The 10,999-nt window shown below is 46.2% G+C and overlaps 1 long non-coding RNA gene across 1 annotated transcript; it reads right to left on the minus strand.

Annotated features, from left to right (window-relative positions):
• Positions 1-459: 459 nt before the first annotated feature.
• Positions 460-1,337, minus strand: LOC125941679 (uncharacterized). Its single transcript, XR_007464544.1, has 2 exons — positions 1,134-1,337; positions 460-757 (listed from the first exon to the last, which is right to left on the minus strand). It is a non-coding gene; the product is annotated as an uncharacterized LOC125941679 (long non-coding RNA).
• Between the last annotated feature and the right edge of the window lie 9,662 nt (positions 1,338-10,999).

Consider the following 10,999-nt stretch of genomic DNA (forward strand, 5'->3'; position numbering starts at 1 on the left):
CTAGCAGGACGGATGACGGTCCTACGGTGGCGGAAAAAAAGAAAAAAAGAAAGAAAAGCGGCGCAATTTTTTTACCCTCCTCCTTTCGCTATAGCACTTTTTTTTCTTTCTTTTTTATGATAACGTTGTTCCGCTCTTTTCTCCTTTCCCTCTTGACTTTCCTAATCCTCCTCGCAAGCCTCGCCTCACCCTCCCCTCATGCCACGCGCAATGCTCTTTTTTTATTTCTTTAGCTGTCCGCGGCGCGCTTTTTTTTTTCGCGGGCGTTATCAGACGCACCGCCGGACCGAGCGCGCGCTCCGCGCTCCTCTCCTGTCCGACCGTGTCATTCGTGCATTCGTGCTTGTGCGCAGTGGATTCTTTTTGCGTTTTCATGCACGCAGTCCCGTTCATTATTACAATCAAGCAAGCATGTGCACAAATTATATTTAAAAAATAATTCCACTTACAACACAACAGTTCTTTGGACTCACTTTATTGTGTTCGTTTGCGAAAACCAGAATTGGAGCAGACAGTGCAACACACTATAGAATGGAACAAAACGCGGATGGTGTTTCATGTACGCACATGTAAAAAACATATGTTGTAATTGATCTAGTGGCCAATGCACAGAATAGCTTCTCATGGCCTGCTTCTCGCTCGGTCCATAAAATCCACCTCCGTGAAGTGCGCCGAGCATATTCTGCGGTTGTTGACCTTGTCTCTGGGCAAACCCATAAGGTCCATCCTTCCAGCGTAGGTTACAAATGTTTCCATCCTGAAGAACAGTGAAGATCATAAATTATAACATCGCAGTTGGAACATACAAAACTGAGCTCGTTTCGCGTCGCGGCAGAGTACTTGTTGTGATATGTCAACCTTAATTCTCAGAAACGCATTTTTAAACGATTGCGACCAATTAGATAGAAATAAGTGCAAAGCGCACACCTACACACGTGTTGCTTGCGATACGCACAGGTGGTACTATATTTATCAGGAGCTTTTTGTTCGCTGCTCGTTGGCATAACGATTTACTGCATCGTTGTGGTGTTTTCAAATCAGCCAACTGCTGCCTCACAACCGGACAGCCATGTACGACTGCCCATAATTTCTATCACAAATAAAGACCGGGAAGTAAACAGCACTGTGCTCACCTGTTGTCTTTAGGGATCCGGTAGAATTTCACGTCGCATGGCTCACTTCGTCTTGATGTGTTCGTACACCACTGAACCACACACGAGCAGCGACAGCTGCGAGACATGGCGGAAAAAAAGCCGACAAACGTGCAACGGTAGGTTACCACACGGACCACACTGCTAGCGCGGAAGGCGAAAAACTGACCGTATAATGCCAGAAAAAAAAAAAGAAATTCTGCTGTTTTGGCCGTTATAAGCACGGCCGACGACGAGCACGGGCCGCGCCGCCGATAGTTGAAGGCGAGAGAGAAACGGCAAAGTTGAGAGAGGGTTAACAAGAAAAAAAAAGGAAAAGTGATTTTGGTTCCGCATCCATCTCATGGATGGCGCTGCAATTCGCGTGGACAAAAAACCAGCGGAGTTTCCAGGGCCTGGTGCAGTTGCTGAAGAACAGTCTCTCAGTGACGCTGGAGTTGGAGACAGTGCTGGTGAGATTGTTTGTAATTCTCAGATCTGTAAATCAAAGGGGTGCACTTCACGGCCATAAAGGACCGGTTCTATCGTTCATGGAGTCAAGGTTGGCACCTTGCTGAATGCAGGCTATCTTACGCAACAGGAGATGCTGTTCTGGGTATTTCTGTGACCGCCCTTACAATATTTCGCAAAGATATGCCTCAAACATTAGGGAAAGGCCGCAATTACAATGATTTTGATCTTTGTGCAGGGCCTTTAAACTACCGCTAGTTATACAAACAAGTAAATGAGGCGGCGACCACAGGCGCGTCCTGCTGCCCGGCGTAGAAGTAACACTTGCACGCGGCCGCGGGGTGCACATTAACTGCGCTAATGGATTGGTTGGTTGAATGACGCGTTTGCTGCGGGCGGGTTTCTATATTAAAGGACTGTGTACGAGCAAAGCTTGAGCGTAGCGAGTTGGCTCGTGGTCTCTGAGACGGGTGTCACACGGTGCGTTTTCAATCGCGATCGAATCCTGTCGGGATGGAATTTCTGGATCCCGATTGGCTTCTTTGCTTAGGCTACGGAAGGAAGCCAATCGCAGTAGGAAAATTTTGATCCCGGTCCGAGTCGATCATGGTCAAAAAATGCACCGCGTGGTACTGGTATAACAACCTTAATCTTCACGCACCAACACCTTTCATTCCTTTCATATGGGCGATTATTCAGTGAAGCAATAAATTAGTAGTAGTTAAATTGGATTGTTATGTATTCGTTATGCTGACTTGACCTTTTTGTGCGTTTGTTGTTCTTATAGTCTTCTCACATTTTCTGTTTTCTGAAGCGAAGCTTTATTGCCGAGTTCGAGGTACTTTTCTGCGCGTATCCGGCCTCTAACGGCGAACGCCGCGGACGTATGCTTCGACAATTGGCGTACATGTGACCCTTTCTCTAGGGCAAGCCGACGCGCTGAGACACTTGGTGCGTTTCGATCGGCAGATGCACTAGAAGAAACCGACGTATCAGAAACACCACGAGTGCAATACGACACTATGGATCCACCACTGAAAACTAAGGCAAATAATATATGTATGATGTAATGCATGTAAATATATGTATATAATGTCCATACTGTCTGTAAATAATCGCAAATAAAATCAGTTCTTCGCATAACATGCTGCTCTTTCATACTAACATTTATACCTCGAAAATCACACCTCATATGCACGCACACATGGTTCATGAAACAGTCACACCAATAATGCTTGGCTTTACGTGGATGTCAAGTGGAGTTAAGTGACGGCGACAAGAACTTTAATTGGTCCCGAGAAACTGTGGCCAGGGGGAGCCAAAGGCTCCCTCAGGTCAGGTCTGTGGCTCCGCCCACGATGACACGGGAGGGGGGGTGACGTGTGGGAAGCACCTTTACTATGGACAGGCATACGCAGAGCCTTGGTCAAAAGTACACTTCGTTCGTCCGTGCGGTGTGGTTCCCGCTGTGCGCCTGGCACTTCAGACCTCTGGATAATGAGTATGAGGGTGTGTTTCATATCCCAGGACGTTGACACTTGAGGAATATCGTAAGAACAACCTTGAACCGCGCGCAGTCAGCTTGGCGGTCACAGCCAACGTAGTCCGTAGGCTTTTGACTAAGATTGACGTGAAACGCCTTTGAAAACGGTCAAAGGGGTTACTTGCTGAACGCGATGTAACGAAACATGTCATAGCATTAAAGCTTATACGTATATTTGCAACCATACTACTCACCCACCCTGCTTTGGTATCGTTATGTAGAGCAAAGCAGCCATTACACGACTACCCTATTCTAGCCACTGTAACACGACCATGCATGGGTTACGTGCGCAGACGCCATTGTGGCGCCATGCATGACGCATTCGGAGCAAAATTGAGCCTCGCGTACTGCGTTCTGTAGGGCGTAGTCCGGCCGTACTTTTCTCCTTCCGAACAGGAATTTTCGCGCTTTGAAACAGCTCATTATGCCACAGTAGACGTAATTTATCAGACTCAAACAGGTGTTCATCAGGAGATGCAAGGCCTACAAATCTGCAGTATGTTGCAAAGAATATCACGTTTGCATGGCTATCATTATTCAGTATAAGACTATCAGTGCCTACGTGTTTTGGTCGGCAATTAAGAGAATACGCCTGTATAATGTAGCTCTGGGAAAGGCTTTCGTAATGCACCTACTACCGTTTAATCATTATTTACTGTGACGCCAGGGTATTTGTGTTTACTTAGTTCTGCTAGTTGATGGGTTACGAGGAAGTACGGTAGCGATAGTATATTTTGTAAGGTTGGTCAATGATTGAATAAATTACCATTTATCGAATAATCAATGGTGTCATTATGGTCGAAAGAGTATAAATGCAGCATGGTTTAGCATTTTATTTCAGCCATAGATTGAAATCTAGCCAAGTTTTAATTCTAGTCACAATTAAATAAACTCAAGCATATCAACACTTCAGGGTACTGAATTTAGAATAAATACAATCAATCAATGAAGAAAAACAACATGCACCAGGTCAATTATTTTCACATATATTCGCAGAACAAATAATTCCAAGATACGTAGTATATGTGAGCTAAGAGTGCAATATCAGTGTAACAGCAATGATAATATGGAACAAAAACGCTTTAGGTTGATTAAAATAAAGGTATGTGACATCGTTATATCGAATTCGCAAACAATTGTTATATTTAATCCAACACTTTAGGGAGTATAAAAAGTTATTCCCGTTATCACCAGCGGAATACAATTTCCTATACTAGTTTCAGTGCAATTCTACTTTATGCTTACCGTAGAGGTTACTCAAGGTTGAAATTGCTTTTAGCTGGGCTGTGAGTGTTTCTGCGTTGTCTTAGTAAGATGCCGGAAGTTGATGAGATGTGATGTAATTTGATGATAACGAACAAACGGTCAAAGTGTTGGTGGTCAAGTTTCTCAACACCAACGATGGAGATAGCGACATGCACTTTCGTTGACGTCCACAGAAGGCGCTACGATCGCTGTTGTCAGACGCGGCACCGGAAGTGACGAACAATGTGGTGTGTTCTCGTCATTCTCCGTCCACGAAGTTGTTGGTCTGTCGCCGAAAGTCGTACTTAGCGTAGATGCGGTCACCGCTGTTGCCCTCGCCGAAGGGCGTGCCAAGTCCATGAAGTCATTGGGCCACGTGTGCTGGACCTCTGTCTTGTGCCCGAGGAAATTAAGCGTGCGTATGCGCAGTTGCGTATGGCAGTACACTAAATGAGGACGATGATGCTTTATTTGAAAAGCGGGCTACCATAATGGCAATGCCGCACTCATGCGAGCATACGAAATGAATTGCACGTCTCATCTGGTTCCAAAGAGCCAATCGTGGGGACCCACGATGCCAAGAAGAATAATTCCTGCCGCTATCATAAGAAATTGTACGGACGCGCTGTGCTTTTATTTCACCCGGTTGTTCCAGAAGTCCCTCTATAAAATCGAGATGTCTGCTTATGAGAAGTTATCGCGAGTCGTGCCCATTCATAAGAGCGGTGTACGAAACTCCGTGCAGAACTACCGACCCGTTTCCTTAACTAGTATAACCTGGAAAATTATGGAGCATGTAATATATAGTTGTGCTATGGCCCATTTAACCAAACATATTCTCATAAGCGCCAGCCAAGATGGTTTCAGGCGTGGTTTATCTTGCAATACGCAGTTGGTATACAGTTTATTCACGACTTAGTCTCGGCAATTGATGAGCAACAAGTTGTGGACTGCGTTTTCTTAGATTTCCGTAAAGCATTTGATGTAGTCGCACACAGACTCCTACTCTCCAAATTAAAAGCTTATAAATTGGTTGATAAAATAACAGCGTAGATTGCCGAATATTTGTAATTGCGGTAACAGGCTGTTGTTCTGAACGGTATTTCTTCACAATATTCACCAGTTACGTCGGGAGTTCCCCAAGGCTCAGTGTTGTTATGGACAAGAAATCCTACCCGGGATTCTCTATTATCTGGAAGACCTCTGTAGCAGAGGACGTGGCCGTTAGTCAGCACTCTGTAGGCTTCACCAGTACTTCTAGCCTCACTGAGGCTAATAATATCCCAGGCAATGCCTGATGATTCTTGAAATAGCCCTGCTAAGCTAGCCTCACTCGAGAGGGTGCGCGTGTTGAACGTTGCCAGGTTCAGTTTCCATTGGCGGCCTGTCCGGACCCACATATTCTTTCCACCCTCCGCCCTCTGCAGTAGCAGGTTTAAGCGCCGCCTTGGTCAGGTGCTCCGCAGCCACTGGGGACTGAGGGCCATGGGTTAATTGTCGGAGTCAAGAGGGAGATAATGGCCGAATACTGCACCATGGAGGCCAGTTCCTGTTCTGGTGAGGGAGTGACTTTGATGAAGCTTAGTGGGTCTTCCTAGTTTAGTTGCACCTGAACTAGGATAGCCCCACTAGCTCTCGGCAATATATTTTTTTTCCTTGCTGGTGTCAGGCACCACTGCATGCATGAAAATGTAGTGGACTGGAGTAGGATTCGAACTTACGACCTTCAGATTTGAGGCCGGGTATTCTACCTCTGCTCCACGCGACCAACTTCGCGTGAAATACGATATGGTTAAGATACGAATTAGGTTAGTAATAAACATGAAGCACACATAATCAACATTCAATCTATAAATAATTTGAAGAACCATGTACGTCGAAATTGTCTTCTTTAGCAAGGACACTTGACTTTCCTTTATTTGCCAGTTGGCCCAGCATTTGCATTATTAGACCAAATTCATGAAGACTGCTCGTTCGTCTCTGTTTTACAGCAAAGGGCCCGCGCACTGCGTGTTTGTTGTTGGAGCTTGTTTGTGGTTCTTTAGATTCATTGATTCAAGGAGTACACTTCAATGGCTAGAGTCGCAGCTGATATTGCTATTGGAGCCAAGGCTGTAGTACAGTGTCGAATGCAGCGTATCTTACGCAACCATAAATGCTATTCCGGCTATTTCTTGAACTGCCGTTCGAATATTTTGCTAAGATAATAATTAAACTTTAACGCAGAACAGCAGTGACAAGAATTTTGACCTGTGTGCAAGCCTTTTAAACTATCGCTAGTCATACAACAAACCACAAGTGCGGCCGCGACCACAGGCCCGTTCAGCTGTGCGGCGTAGCAGTAACACTTGCGCACTGGTGCCGGAACCACATTAACTGCATTAATACATTAGTTGGTTGGTTGAAGTGTTTGCTGCTGGCGGGTTTCATACTAAAGGACTATAAGAAAGCTATGTCCCGTACGAGCACTGTTTGAGCGTAGCGAGTGAACTCGTGATCACCAAGACGGGTTTCACACGGTGCATTTTCTATCGTGCTCGAGTCCTACCGGGATGGAATTTTTCGATCCCAATTGGCTCCTTTGCGCAAGCTGAGAGGGAAGGAACCCTATCGCGGTCGGAAAATTTTGATTCCGGTCTGAATCGACGGTGGCGAAAAAATGCACCGTGTGACACGTGTATATAAAAAAAAATCACAGCATATCCACGGGGTGAATTATGATGAGTGGGCGAAGCTCCGGAGGGAATCATCGGATCTCCCGCTTAAGGGGACGCTAGCACAAACGCGTTAGAGACGTGCAGTACTCTCTAGTAAGGGGGAGCGGCCACAGCGTCTTAAGCAGCCATTTACACATGCCGGAACGTGCACCGCGTTTGCCGACGCCATCACATGACTGCTGAGAGAGTATAGCCCCCGTATTCATAAACGCTCCTCGACTTGAACTTGACTTGCCACCGCCTTGGGCAGCGCGTTCGAAACGCGTTGAAGGTAAGGCGGAGAGGCCCAGAGCGTCTTGCACCAGCTTCTTACACGGGCCGTAACGCGCTAGCACAAACGCGTTAGAAACGCGCTAGAAACGCGGCCTTTCGTTATTGTTGGGTATTTATTGCCATCGTGGCGCTTGTGTCTGTGTGCTTCGTGGCGTAGTGGGCTAACGCCGCGCGCTCGGAAGCGAGGGGTCCCTGGTTCGATTCCGCACTACGGACACAACTTCGGAATTATTTTTCTCAGACTGGTTACACACTACTACTACGACGAGGGACGAACGGGTGCCGCCCTAAGGAGCTTCGCCCCTAAAATTTTTATCCTCAGACACCAACCGCTGTCCTTCTTTTCATACGGTCGATCAGTCAGTGAATCAAAAAGTTGTCGCAGTTTCACCCGAAAGGCGAAGCATCAATTGCGATAGCAACATAGTAGAGAGCTATACGGAGTAAGGATAGTAGTTTTATCCGCTGTACAAACTTGGACATGCAGCAGCACCGGCAACACACAGCACTGTTGTCGACGCCGTCGGCGTTTTGCCCGCGTTCGCACAAAATGCGTGCGGCGTTGGTGACTGTTGGCGGAACCTCTGATATAAATAGGCACTTGGTGCCGCAGCTAAACGTCGCCTCCCTTCCCTGCCGCCCCCCCCCCCCCCCCCCCACGGCCTTTCGTGCGTCAGAAGAAGGCGCGTTTGCTCTACATATATGGTGATTGTAAAGCAGGAAAGAGACGCCTACTTCTGCAGCCCTTAAGCGAGCACGGCGCAGAACGCGCGTTTGTTCTCCGCCGTGCGTTCACTCCCCGTGAAAGCGCGCGTCCCTCGCGCCCTTTCATTCGCACATACAGCGTTCGGCGGCGCGCGGCGACGATTTCATCTCCATTGACGTCATACGGAACCTCACGGCGACGGCGACGGCAATGGCGACGGCGACGGCGACGGCGACGCCGACGGCAGAAATCTGCTTTGGAGTGTCCATATAATTGCTATCGCAATAATAAATTCCGTGTGAACAGTAGTTAAATTGCCTTTTTATACATCCGTTGTGCTGACTGGATATCTCTGTGCATGCGGTGGTTGTTAATGTCTTCTCGTGTTTTCGGTTTCTTAAAGTGAAGCTTTCTTGACCGAGTTAGAGGCACTCTTCTGTACGTGTCTGGTCGCTAACGTCGAATGCCACAGACGTATGCTTCGGCAAGCGGCATAGAACAGCCTTTATCGTAGCCAAGCTGACGCGTTGAGACGCTTCGTGCGTTTAGACCTCCAGATGCACTAGAAGAAAGCGGCGCATCACAAACACCACGAGTTTAACAAGGCACTATGGATCCACAACTGAAAATTTTGACGAATAATTTATGTATCATGTACTGCATGTAAATGTGTGTATGTAATATCCAGCCTGTCTGTAATTCACTGCAAGTAAGATCAATTGTTCGCATAGCATGCTGTTTAATACGAATATTTATACCTCAAAAAGAACACTTCGTATGGACAAACACATGGTTCACGAGCCAATCCCACAAGATTGCTTCGCTTTACGTGGATGTCAACTGGAGTTCAGTCTGCCCCCAGTCAGCCCCGCAGGGATTCAGAATCCGTATTCAGAGGCGCAAGTTGGAACCAGTTAGCGCAAGACAGGGGTAATTTGAGATCACAGGGAGAGGCCTTCGTCCTGCAGTGGACGTAAATATAGGCTCATGATGATGATGAAGATGATTCAGAATCCTCGTGTTCTCGATTCAGTAATAACGGCCTGCAGAAAATAAACCATATTATCCTGTGATTTCAACTATCATCATATTTCTTTGTGCTTTAAGACTGATTGAAGGGGTAAACGTTTGTGGGATTAGGCTGCCAACAATAATTTATCATGCAGAAACGCAAGAACATCCACATTTGTTTGTAATCAGTCATTTTCCGTCATATACTTAGTTCTAACCTGTTATTATAAACCGGGCACAAACAATGATCATCTTCCTGTATTTTTTGAGCTTGTATGCGCGTTGACTCAAATTGCTATGCATTCGAATGCTTTTGCTAATTTCAGCACAATTAAAAAGGTATTACGCACGGCTTTACCTCATTATCCAGATGATAAAAAAATGAACGTAAGGCCAGAAATTTATTTTGTGTTTTAGATGACTCCGTAAATAAACCTCGATTCACTGTGCGCTCCACTAAAAGAGGGTCTTCTAACCCTTCATGAAACGCATACTCCTCACGCAATTACAGGGTAAGAATGGCGCCGTTAAGATAACTACTTCTTAAGCAGTGTCTTGATTTTTAGAGAGACCATAAGTTTGCGGCTGCAACTTTTAAAAGAACAGTTGCCAAATCCAAAGACAGCTTCGATTGTAGGCACTTCTTCCTAAGGCCACCAACACAAAAGCACTCTTTAGATTCCAGAGAAATATAAAGATCATTCCCGCACAAATAAACCTCAACGCTGTGGTTGGAAGGTATAGCTAAATGTCTACAAAGCCACTTTAAGCCTATTTTGATCTATCGCGCTACGCCACCTACTCATGGTGAAGACTTTAAAGAAGCTACAGTTTCGTAGCAGCCAGCTGTCCATTTCAGCGCCTAGTCCTGATGGAATTACTACTCCAAAAATAAAGCCATTATTTTAGATATCGCCTCACGCATTGCTTACCATGCTAAACAATTCCGTTAAGATTTCGAAGATTCTTCTGGAATGAAGACTCGCAAAAGTAATCCCTTTATTAAAAAAGCAAGGTGCTGGTTACGCCTTCGATAACATTTGACCTATATCTACTGAATGTAGCCTGGTGAAACTTATCAAAAGTATTTTACACGACTGCATTGATTATTGGCTGATAGAGAACGTGATTCTGAGCCAGTGGCAAATTGTTTTCGGTCGTGGGTGCTCCATTTGGTGTGCCCATATCGACCCACAAAGTCGAATTCAGCTTGCTCGAACGGTTAAGCACATAGATGACGAGGACCTAAAGGAAGGGCTTTTGGCGTTGCTCGGCAAAGCCACATGGTGCCACCATGGTGCCACCAAGAAGGTCGTGGGTTCGAGTGCCTTAATTACCTCCACCTTAAATAAGATAGAATTAATTAAAGCACTGGCACCAACGACCTTTGGTGTCACCTAAAGCAAAGGTAATTAAGGCAATGTTAATTAAGGTAGAGGTAATTAAGGCATTCGAACCCACGACCTTTCGTGGGAGTCGAACCAACTATGGTGGGAGAAAACAATAGGAACTAACAACGCATTAGAATGATTCATGAAGCCACCATGACACATGATGCCACCAACAAAGGCCGTGGGCTTGAGTGCCTGAATTGACTCTACCTTAATTAAGATATTGTAAGACGACGTGCGGTGCGAAGGCAGAGCCCTTGTATTTAAACGCAGCGCGAGACAGCCTGCTTAAGATGATTGGATGAGCACACGACGAAAGCACAGTGAGCTGTATACGATGGCGAATTCCGTCGAAGGGGAAACGCGTGGCACACTGTCCGGTAGGATAAATCGGACTGTCATTGGCGCCACACAAGACGGGGCCAACCTACGGAGTTTGCACTTTTCGTAGACGGAAGCTTAGTTCGCGATGAATAACAGATGCGGCTGCTCCAGTGTCTATACGGACATCG

This window comes from Dermacentor silvarum, unplaced genomic scaffold, assembly GCF_013339745.2.
Source record: "Dermacentor silvarum isolate Dsil-2018 unplaced genomic scaffold, BIME_Dsil_1.4 Seq10001, whole genome shotgun sequence".
Taxonomy (NCBI): Eukaryota; Metazoa; Arthropoda; class Arachnida; order Ixodida; family Ixodidae; genus Dermacentor; species Dermacentor silvarum.